The sequence below is a fragment of the Marmota marmota genome, unplaced genomic scaffold (assembly GCF_001458135.2).
Source record: "Marmota marmota marmota unplaced genomic scaffold, marMar, whole genome shotgun sequence".
Classification (NCBI taxonomy): Eukaryota; Metazoa; Chordata; class Mammalia; order Rodentia; family Sciuridae; genus Marmota; species Marmota marmota.
Genome location: NW_026000327.1, coordinates 3,637,222 through 3,648,575, shown reverse-complemented (window position 1 = coordinate 3,648,575; position 11,354 = coordinate 3,637,222).

Below are 11,354 nucleotides of genomic sequence, written 5' to 3'. Positions count from 1 at the left end.
GGTTTCTGAGGTTGAGTCCATGGCGGGCCGACTCCATGGCTCTGGCCCAAGGGGAGCAGAACAAAATGGCGGCAGGGCCTGGAGGAGGAGAGCAGCTCAGGACAGGGCACCAGGGAGCAGAGAGAGCTCTGCTCACCAGGGACAGGACAGAGACCCCAGAGGCACAGCCCAGGGACCCCCTCCTCCAGCCACACCCCACCTGCTGCAGTCACCACCCAGTGAGTCCATCCAAGTGGATTAATCCACTTTTTAGATTAAGACTGTCATTACCTAGTCACTTTACCTCTGAATAAATATAATTTAACAGCCATTCACATGATATTCACGTTGCATTAAGTATTTTAAGTCATCTGCAGATGGTTTAAAGTATACAACAGGCTGTGAATAGGGTCTCTGCAATCACTATGCCATTTATAAGGAACTTGAGCCCCTGCAGATCTACGTATCCATGGGGGATCTTGGCATCCACCACGTTGTAGTCACTTTCCTTGTTTGTTGCTGTGACCAAAAGACCCGACAAGAGCAATGATAGAGGAGGGAAAGTTTATTTGTGTTCAAGGTTTCCAAGGTTCAGTCCGTGGTTGGCCGACTCCATGGCCCTGGCCCAAGGGGAGCAGAACAAAATGGCGGCAGGGCCTGGAGGAGGAGAGCAGCTCAGGACAGGGCAGTGGGGAAGCCGAGACAGAGAGAGAGAAGAAGGGGTCAGGGTCAAGATGTATTCTGCCAAACCATGTTCCCATTGACCCACTTTGTGCAACCATGCTGCAATTGTGTACAGCCCCCACCATTTCCCACACGTGCCTTCCGCTCTCAATGGATTAATCCACTGAGAAGATCAGGGTCATCATGATGCAATCACTTTCCAAAAGCCTGACCACTGGACAGTGCCGAGCCTTCCACACAAAAAGATTAGGGGGATCCGTTCCTAACAATGACTCATCAATTTTCTGTCTCCATGAATAATTTCCTTATGCTGGAAATTACATGGACTTGAACCCACACAACACCGCCCTTTCTCTATCTGGCTTCTTCCTCTCAGCCTAATGTTCTCAAAATTTGTCTTTGTTGTAACGTGAATCATCACTGTAAATTTCTCTTCCTGGCTCCATACTATTCCACTGCACGGATATACCATTGTTGTTTCTTTATTCTCCCCAGTGGATGGACATTTGGGTTAGTTCCATGGTTCAGCTTTTTGAATAATGCTGTGAGAAACACAGATTTGTTTAAATACTTCCTTTTTCCATTTTCAATCCTGTCTTGTGGGTTCTACTTCCAGGAATCATCAAATTGTTCTTTCCTTTAAGGTATTTGGCTCCGTCTTAGCTGAAATATCGCCTCTTTACACGTATCCTGCCATTGGACTTGATATCATTTGGTTCTGGAGTGTCCCCCAAGGCTTCTGTGTTGAAGGTTTGGTCCCCAATGCAGCAACGTGTAGAAGTGACTGCATCGGGAGGTCTCTGGCCTCATCAATGGATTAATCCATTGGTGGATTCATAGCGGAATGGTCTATTGGGAGGGCGTGGAGACTACTGGAGGTCTCTGACTGGTAGGAGACAGAGTGTGTATTTGGGGACCTTCCCTTGAGGACTATATCCTGTCCCTGGCCCCTTCCTCTCCCTTGGCTTCCTGATTATCATGCATGAACCGAGAAGCTTCCTTCCACCACATCCTTCCGCCATGACACCTTGCTCACCTCAGACCTAGGACAATGGAGCCCTTTGACCATGGACTGAATCTCTGAAACCATGAGCCAAAATAACCTTTTCCTCCTCTAAGATGTTCTTTTAGGGTATTTTGTCACAGTAACAAAAAACTGATTAGCACAGGAATCCACCTGTGCGGCACCTACATGGTACTTTCTGATTCCCACCTGATTTATTTTATATCTCCCACACATCTCTGCCTTTCTATACAGTTTTTTTTTCTTTTAATTTACTCTCTGCCTTTCTGTGAGAGATGATTGGCTTCAACAAGTCAGTTTTATACTCCTCATCCTTGGACCTTTGTACCTTGCCTGAACTTAGTAGATGCTCAATAAATATTTGAGAAATGAATAATTAACTCATAGTGACCTTAATGCCAACGGTTCTGTCTGTGCTCCAGAATCTCTCCTCCAAACTCACATTGGCAGAGAGGGCGGACATCAATTAAACTGATTTCTGGAGGAATTAACTCATCGATGAGCTCTTATGGCCCCTTGAGGTGTTGGAGAGACCCGGACGGCAAATCCCAGCCTGGACTCTGACTCTTGCAGATGTTCCACAGATGGTTTGGGAGACCCAAAGCACAGATGAAGAGGAGCAAAGCGCCGCACACAGAGGTCCAGAGGAGAAAGGTGGAACAGCTCGTTTAACGACTTCACGATCCTGTCCAAATTGGACCGTTCCTCCGGGTGCCGTGCCTTTCCCTCTAAATTGGACTTGGCAGAGGGAAATGGTTTTCGAGCCTGGCAGGGCTGATGGTTGGATCAGCGTCTGTGGTTTCTGAGCTCATTTTTGGTCCCTGCAAGTGCAGGCAGACAGACCAGCTCTAGGGCTCTGTGTTGACGGCCCCAAAAATAGACAGATGGGATCATCCATTGAGGGGCCTCATTTCCCACCCAAGAATCCCACAGAGAGTCACAAGGCTGGACGTTGCCATCGCAAATACGTCTGTCGTTGCATCCTAATCATAAAGAAGGTCCACCGGAGCACCTCTTCCCACATGGCTCTTCCCCCCGGGGCCATGTCAACCGTGCAAGAGGCATTTGGCTTGCACCCACTGGATCTTTGCTTCGCGCCAGAATGATTGACTTATGGTGGCCGTCGGGCACGACTGCATTTGGCATTGCACCGTGTCCCAAAGGGGGGGAGTTAGGCCAGCTGCTCAGAGCCTGCCGGAGTAACACAGTAAACCCTGAGATGAGTGACAGTCCTGACAGCCTGCGTCCTTGTCACGCTCTGGTCCTCAGGAATGCGGGCGGCTGGCCGTGCCAGCGCAGGGGGCCCGGAGATGTCCTCGCCTTGATAAATCTGCTTCTGCATCCAGCTTTTTCCGCCACGCTCTGGGCCCTGTCTTTAATTTATTGCCACTCTGGGCTTGGCAAGGGGAGCACCCATCTGCCAGTCTGCAGGACGATGCCCGGCCAAGACTTGCAGTTTCCAAGTGACTTCCCGGCAAGATCGTGGAGGGGCTGAGGAGCAAGGCACAAAAGTCAGATTGCACTCACTTCAGTCAACCCCCTGCATCTGCCCACAGCCCTTCTCAATTCCAGGTCACTTGGCAGGGCTTTGCAGGGGCGATTGCTCCTCCAAGGTGGTCTTGCACCCTCCAGCCATCTCCAGAGCGGCCATGAGTCACTGCGTCTCCCTAAACAGGGTCGGGCTCTGAGCTGACTTGTCAGGGCCGTTGCAGGTCCCAGCCTGCAATCCCCACCACCCTCTGAAGGAGGCTGGTGTTTACACGTCAACTGGAAGGACGACTGAATTCCTGGAGGCTGCAGATAAATCATGGGGGGCGGCTACACATGGGGGAACTAGCATCTCATCCTGCTACCCCCCGGGGGGACAAAGGTGACCCCGGGGAAGAGAGCAGGAGACGGAGTGTCCATGGGCAAAGTCTGTTTGGGGCTCTGGGGTGACCCGTCATGGAAGAGACCAAAGTGAAATGGCATGTGGCTTCTCCCCTGTCCGCTTCCTCCAACGGAATACCTCATGGTGACTTGGCCTCCGCACCAGGTGAGGTTCTTTTTGGCAACGCACACACATGCTTTTGCATTTTGAGCTCGTGAGCCAAAATCAACTCCCCCACCTCCACCTCCAAGAGTCAAAGAACAAAGATCATTTAAGAATATTGGGTAAGGCTGGGGACCTTCTGGTAAGTGGAGACCATGAAACTCCATCCAAGATGGCGGAACGCATTGGCTCCACAAAGCCCAGCACTGCCTGAGGAAGAGTCCCCCCCCTGTTGATACTAAAGGATTTGCTTTCCTGGGCACAGGGCTCGATTCGGGACTCCCTTCCAGATATTGGGAAGATGGTACAGATTTTCAGCACCCTGTTGGGGAATTCTAAGGGTCAGATCCCTTGGTGAGAGGAGTGGCTACTGGACGGTGGTGACATGTGTTGGAGGAACATCCTAGGATCCAGGGACACCAGGGGCCAGAGTGGAAGAGGGCAGATGTTCTCACTTGGAATCCCAAGCAGCTGGTTGGGGCGGGTCCCTTGGTCCCTTGGGACTTCTAGGCTTGCTCGATGGGAACAAATGTTGGAGTAGGCAATTCTCTGCTCATCTGGAGTGCAGACAGCTCCCTCCCCTCTCTCTGTTGATATTAATTAAAGGCCAATTAAGCATCGTGTGTGCCTCTTACAGAGAGATTCCCAAAGACCTCTCAAGCTGCTCTTCACGATTTCTACCCCAAGTTCAGTAGCCAAGTTGGGCACCTGTCAAATCCATCATGGAAAGAAAAGATAAAAGACACTTGATAGGCAGGTACCCAGAGTCACTTGACATGGACCCTTATCGTCCCCAATTTCAGATATCGAAACACTAAACCTCAGTGGATGGTACCTTGGGATGAATGTTCATGGTGACCCCAAAATCAATATATTGGCACCGAATGCCTCACTGTAACGGTATTAGGAGTGGGGTCATTGGAAGTGATGAGGTCATGGGGTGCAGCCCATGAAGGGGAACAGGGTCCTCATAAAAGAGACCCAGAGAGCCCCTGCCCTTCCACCATGGTGGACCCAGGAGAAGGCGCCCTCTGTGAGCAGGAAGCAGCCTCAGCTGACCTGGCCTCTGCCCCAGCTGGACCTCGAGCTGCAGCCTCCAGGGCTGTAGGGAAGGGCTCGTTTTGGGGTCACCCAGTCTAATGACATAATTGCTATAGCAACCTGAGCTGACTAAGGCAACGGGATACTATCTGGGTCCTTACCACAAAGAAGTGTCTGAAAATTCAGTGGTTTAAGTGACACTTGGAAGTGAACAAACAAGTCCTCAACTGAGGATAGAAGAATGTGATTTTTTCCTTGTGGTCTGGGGAAACAGCAAGCATTTCCCGGAACTGCGAGTGTTGTAAGAATTTCACAATAAGCCAGGTGCAATGGTGCACACCTGTGAGCCCAGCAGCTCCGGAGGCTGAGGCAGGAGGATCACAAGGTCCAAGCCAGCCTCTACCAAAGTGAGGCCCTAAGCACCTCAGGGAGACCCTGTCTCTAAATAAAATGCAAAATAGGGCTGGGGATGGGTAAACCTTTTCCCCACATCTTCACCAATGCTCAGTATCATTTGTGTTCTTGATGGTAGCCATTCTGACTCGAGTGAGACGGAATCTCAGTGTAGTTGTGACGTGCATTTCCCTGATTGCTAGAGACGGGGCACATTTTTTCACCTATTATTTGTTGATGGATTGTATTTCTTCTTCTTCTGTGAAGTGTCTATTCAGTTCCTTAGCCCATGGATGGATTGGGTTATTTGGTTTCTTAGGGTTCAGTTTTTTTGAGGTGCAGGTGAGCACCTTTAATGCACTCTGAACATCCCAGGAAGTCATTCAGTGGGGACTGAGAACCGCTGAAGTTGGTCAGTTTGGAAATCTCCCTCTACCACGAGGCCATATCTTCTGTGCGAGCTCTGCACACGGCACTTCTCTGCCTCTCTGTACCTGGTTTCATTCTATTTTTTTTTCCTTTATGATTGACCATGGGCATCTGGGAGCACAAAAGAAAAGTTGGTGGTTCTCTTGGGGTGACCTGGGAAGCCCGCCCTTGCCATTCATGAAAGCGTCTATTATGTTCAAATATGATCCATTTCTTATAATGCCAGTGTGAACAAAATAGAATGTTTAAAATTATCTGCCCCCGGGTGCTTCTTACCAGTGGATTTTATTAAAGTTTTGTAAAGGAAGTGCTCTGAAAACCTCCCCAGAAAATTCCACCCAGAGGGTTCCCAGTTCCCTCCCCTGGGCCTTTGCATGCAGGCTCTGCCATTTTGTTTACGAGATCCTCGCTTTAGTGGGTGATAGAAACCACTTGGTTCTAATTTACAGGCACATGTCATTACTTGGGGTTTTGCTGAGTGGAGACAGACAGAGTTTAGCAACAAGAACCTTGGGTAAGTTAAAAGAAAAGGCTTCCAGAGACGGGATTCATGGCCACCAGCGGTTTTTCATCAAGGAGCCAAACGACATTTTGTTCAACAATGGGACTGCGCCGACACCAGGGGTCCTTTAGAGATTGTGTTGCCTGCTGACCCTTTGGCCATTTTACTTTATCTAAGGACGCTCTGGGGTTTGCAGAACCGAGAAGCTGCCTCTTCCCAGAATCTACCCCTGCTATTGAGCAACACCAGACCACCACGGGATTTCGCCTTAGTCATAACCTGAGCCTGCTCTTTCCATGTTGTTAGATTTTATTAAACCCTGGAGATGTTTTATCTTTGCACCTTGCTCATACCTGGGATGCCCCTTTCTAGATTCTACCCATTCCACGGATGAAGCCCGGGATCCTGGGTACACCCAGAAGGAAAGAGCAGCAGGTCCAGGAATGATTGACAGCCTTGCTTGCTGCTCAGATCACAGGGTGAAGGAGATTGGGTGGGAGACCTTGCAATCCTGACCATGTCGCCTGAATATTGGATTCCTCTAAGAATTCGTCAAACACAGGCGTCTGGGAACCACTCGCTTCTCATTCAGTGGACCTGGGGAGGAAGTGTACATTTCTAGCAAGTTCTCAGGAGACTCCGATCATGGTGGCCCAGGGTCCCCACTTTCTTTTTCTTGGGAGGTACCAGGGATTGAACTCAGGGGCACTCGACCCCTGAGCCCCCTCCCCAGCCCTATTTTGCCTTTTATTTAGAGACAGGGTCTCCCTGAGTTGCTGAGGGCCTCCTTTTGGCTGAGGCTGGCTTTGAACTCACGATCCTCCTATCTCAGCCCCCCAAGGCTCTGGGATGACAGTTACGGGACACCAAGCCATCCTGCCTGATGTTTTATAAGGAAGTTGAATGGTCCTTGGATTTGGCGTTCTCGGGGTCTGGCTCCCATCACCTAGGGAACTACAGACCCTCCCCCCCTTAACTAGATAAAGGACTTCTCCGTGCTCTTTTGCAATCTCCACCCCTCTATGCACATGAGTTGCCTTTGCATCTTACCATTCTTGCAATTTTCCAATGAGAAATAGTACAGACGATTCTATTCACCATGCAACATAAAACTGGGTTCCTGCAGCACCCGTAGAATTTGCAAAATCACGTGTTACAAAATTTCACAGCGCTCGGATGGGTCTCAGGCATTTCCTCAGCATGGACATCGAACACGGCTGCAAGTTCGTATTTAGACACGTTGTTCTGATGAATTTTTTTTTTTTTCCTTAATGCTCTCCTTGGGCTGCAATCTCAGCATCCTCCGTTGCCCATCCCGCCGTATCATTTATCTCTGTCCCGTTGAGCTCTGTTGCATGACTTTGGTGAACTGTTCCTTTATCACGGGGGCCATGTGTCTTTGCACTGTTATTACACATCATATAAATCTCCCTGTAAAACCAGGAGAGAATTCCGGGGGGGGGGGGCTTTCTAAAACTTATGCAAGTACTTCTTGTTCTGCTTGACCCCCGACTTTTCTTTTTTTTGCTTCCATGGTTACGGTTTTTGGAAAATAAAATAAAATAGACTGCAAGGCTCTCCTCCAGGTCTTGTGTTCCCTGGGATCCCGCCTCCTGTGTGATTCATCGCTCAGGAATCTGCAGGGCCCTTTAGACAGAGCTCTTGGAGCTGCCCAGGCTTTTGTGAACTCCACCCTGAGCATGGAAACCATCCTCCCAGCCCCAACAGGCCCTCGCTCGCTCGCTCGCTTATTTATTCTGGCCTTTTGCACGACAGACTCCAGTTGCTCCGTCCAACGTTCAGGATCACGATCGTCTCATGCACCGGGAACACCCCGGGTGTCGTGAAAACCCTGCACCCTGGGTCTCCCTCTCCTTTGACCCGTTCTTGAGTTTTGCAAAATAAATGTGGGATTTTTTTTTTTTCCTCCCCAATTCTCTGCTTCAGCCTTCCGCTCGCCGGTTTCCGTGGTGGACAGAATGTCTGAGTCATTCCCAGTTGCTCAGAGTGAATTTCTCTTCATGCTTTTGCAAAAAAAAAAAAAAAAGATTTTTTTTTTTTTCTTGCAAGTGGGTGTGGGGGGGAGGGGGCATTTCTGGGTCTCGCCTTGGGCTGGACCCTGGGATCGCTGGGTCCATGCACGTAGAAGGAGTTGACCTGGGACCTTAACGGTCACCAACCGGGTTTGGTAGGTGTGTAGGGACTTTGGCCCTGGCCGAGGGTGCTCTGAGCAGATTTTAGTGGGTTGCAGAGAAAGAGCCGATTTTTCTCATTGAGCTTGATTGCCACATCTTGGACCGAGTCATGAAAGTTTCATTGGAAGCTTATTAAACCTTTCACCAATGTGCAATCAGAACAAGCTCAGGGTTAACCTAGGAGGCTTAAATCCAAACAAAAATCCACAATTTTGCCCTATGTCTCTCTGTTCTCTGGGTGCTCAGCTATAGTTTGAATTTTGCCCTAATCACCGAATCTTTTTTCTCTTTATCACGTTTGTTTCCCACATCCCGGTTAATGCGTAACAGTCCATACAGCTAATGTTTAAAATAATGGGAGGGACGATTAATTTTTTTTTATGGACTCATTCCCAAGCTGGATACTGAATGCACATCTGGAATGGTTACTTCTCACTATTGGCCTTGATACCTGCTGTCCAACATCTAACAACGGGGCTCTGTCTCTTGGCCTCTCCACTTTGGTGGAATAAGACACCTTGCTAAGTCACTCAGGTTCAAACTCGACTTGACACTGCTATTTCCCCTCAGGCATCCAACAGTCACCCAAAATGCCACACTGCACTTTTATCTTGCCACCTGGAACCGCAGGCAGCCATTTCGAGCTAAATTGAACTCTTCATGGTTTCCCCAAATCTCGCAAGATCTTCATCCTCTGCTTGTCTGAGCCAATTATCCGCCATTTGCAAACAACGATCCTTGAGTGACCATGCAAGCCAGTTGTCTACCATATGCAAACCACATCAACAATTGTGTGACCTTCTCTATGGACCCATTTTCAAATCCAACCTTGTTCTCTCCTTATGGGTCTCCCAATTTCCTCTGCTAATGAGCCCACTGTGCGCATCCCACCATGTCAAAAGTTCTCTGTCCCATGTCTTTCAACAAAGGGCAAGTCATTTCCCCTGGTAGATATTCACCAGCGATGAGAAGGTCTAAATGAATGAAACTAGAATATCCGTAATGGACATTGATTGATCTACTCCGTGCACCATCTTGAATATTGTCACTCTGCAGGTTCAGTGGAGACTGGTGGAAGATTTTTGGAAGAAACCATTGCAACTGTACTCAATATTTGCAGCTTTTGTTGGTTATCATCCCCGGAGCAATTACAACAGCATGGCATTCTCATTGCAGTAGCTGTCTTTGATAATCTAGAGAGGATTTAAAGTATATGGAGAATGTGTGTCCACTGGACGCAAAGAGTGTGCCATCTGAGATAAGGGACCAGAACATCTGGCGATTTTGAGATCCTGGTGGGTTTCCTGGAACCCGTCCCGAGTGGAGAGCAATGGCTGCCGCCTAGAATCCAAGTTCATCTCCGCAAAAAAGGAAACTCGGTCCATAAAAATGCAGGCTTCACATTTCATCAGATGCTGCGTGAATGGTGAACACTCCTGCCCGAAGCTAACGTAAACTTGGTAAAGGAAGGCCGGTTCCTATCCAGCCCTCCTGCTGACCAGCCCAAAGCCCCAAATGCACACAGAAGAAACAAAATTCCAAGAAGCTTAGCACACGGGCCCGGTGGGAAGTCACAGGGTGAATTCTTGCAACCTCGGCTTTTTCTTTCGTTTCTTGCCATGTGCAAACCATTCATTTTCTTTTTCCGTGGGAGTCCCTCAGCCGCACAGAGAGAACCATGTATCTGGAAACCAAACGAGCAGCGCTGGGGACTGTTTTGGGGGGAACTGGGGACGTCTTGAGAAAAGAGGGTCCTTTAGAGGATTCTCTGCAATCCTTGCACGAATTCCCAATTCCACGCTCAATGCTGCATCCCAGTCTGTCCGTCACAAATCTCCCCCAAGGGACTGAGTCTGATGATTGGAGGTACCCAATGGAATGGGCTCCATCGATTCTGCTAAGTTGTTAAAAAATACATAAAACATAGCTTCTCTGAACTGCATACAGGCAAATCCAGGCAGGAAACAACCATTTCTGTATATATGGGGAAGTCGGAATGTCCTGCAAAGTGACAGCGTCCAAGGTGACATTTCATTGGGTTATTGTAATAATTAGGACCATAAAAAAAAAAAAAAAGCAAATTGCACCTTTACCTCCCAGGGTGTGTTCCAGAGAGTTCCAAAGAGTCAATGTTTCAGTACGCCAAAAATGAAAAAAAAAAAAAAGATTATAAACAGTCCAAATTTTATGTTCATTGAAGATCTGTTAATACCATGCTATGTTTTGGGGGGTTCTTTTTTTTGGTACTGGGGATTGAACTCAGGGTTCCTGGACCCCTGAGCCCCATCCCCAGCCCTATTTTGCATTTTATTTAGAGACAGGGTCTCCTTGAGTTGCTTACAGCCTCACTTTTGCTGAGGCTGGTTTTGAACTCTCCATCCTCCTGCCTCAGCCTCCCAAGGATACTGTGGTGGGGTATCAAGGTGGGATTTGCTTCAGTGATCACAATTTTGGGGGGAGAGATGTTGTATCAACTTTCCTAAACCAGTATGGTACCTGTCAATCAAAATTATTATTATTATTATCATTATTATTATTATTTGCAGGGCTTTGCAAATGTGTTTGCACGAGCATTTGCTAGGGTCATAGGCTGCACTGCAATCATTGGACATCTCAGGATTTTCACAGATAAGATGAAGGGTTAAATTCTTCATCCCCCTCCACCCTGGACTGATAAACAAAATATGGAAAAGAAAATGAACCCCGAGTCGGAGGGTTTGATGGATGAACCACTCTAAAACGACAGCGTCCTCACACCCAGTGTCAAGCTGAGTACCTTGAGAACATTAGCGCTCAGCAAAGGGATTGCAAATCAGTTTCTAAACTTTTTTTTCCCCCTCTATTTCTGTATCTTGATATTTATGGGCGTTGTAATAGGAAAGGAAGGCTTGTTAACAAACCCTGGTCGGGTTCCAGCCGTGTGTGTGAATGCATTGCAAATGGGCTCTTGCTTCCAAGAGGAGGCTTATCTGCCTCCCAGAGTCCGCTCCTCTCTGTCCCTCCGGCCACCTGGTCTCCTGATGGGTGGCCTTTGCCCCCCCCCACCTTCTTTTACTTTTTCTCTTTATTCTCATC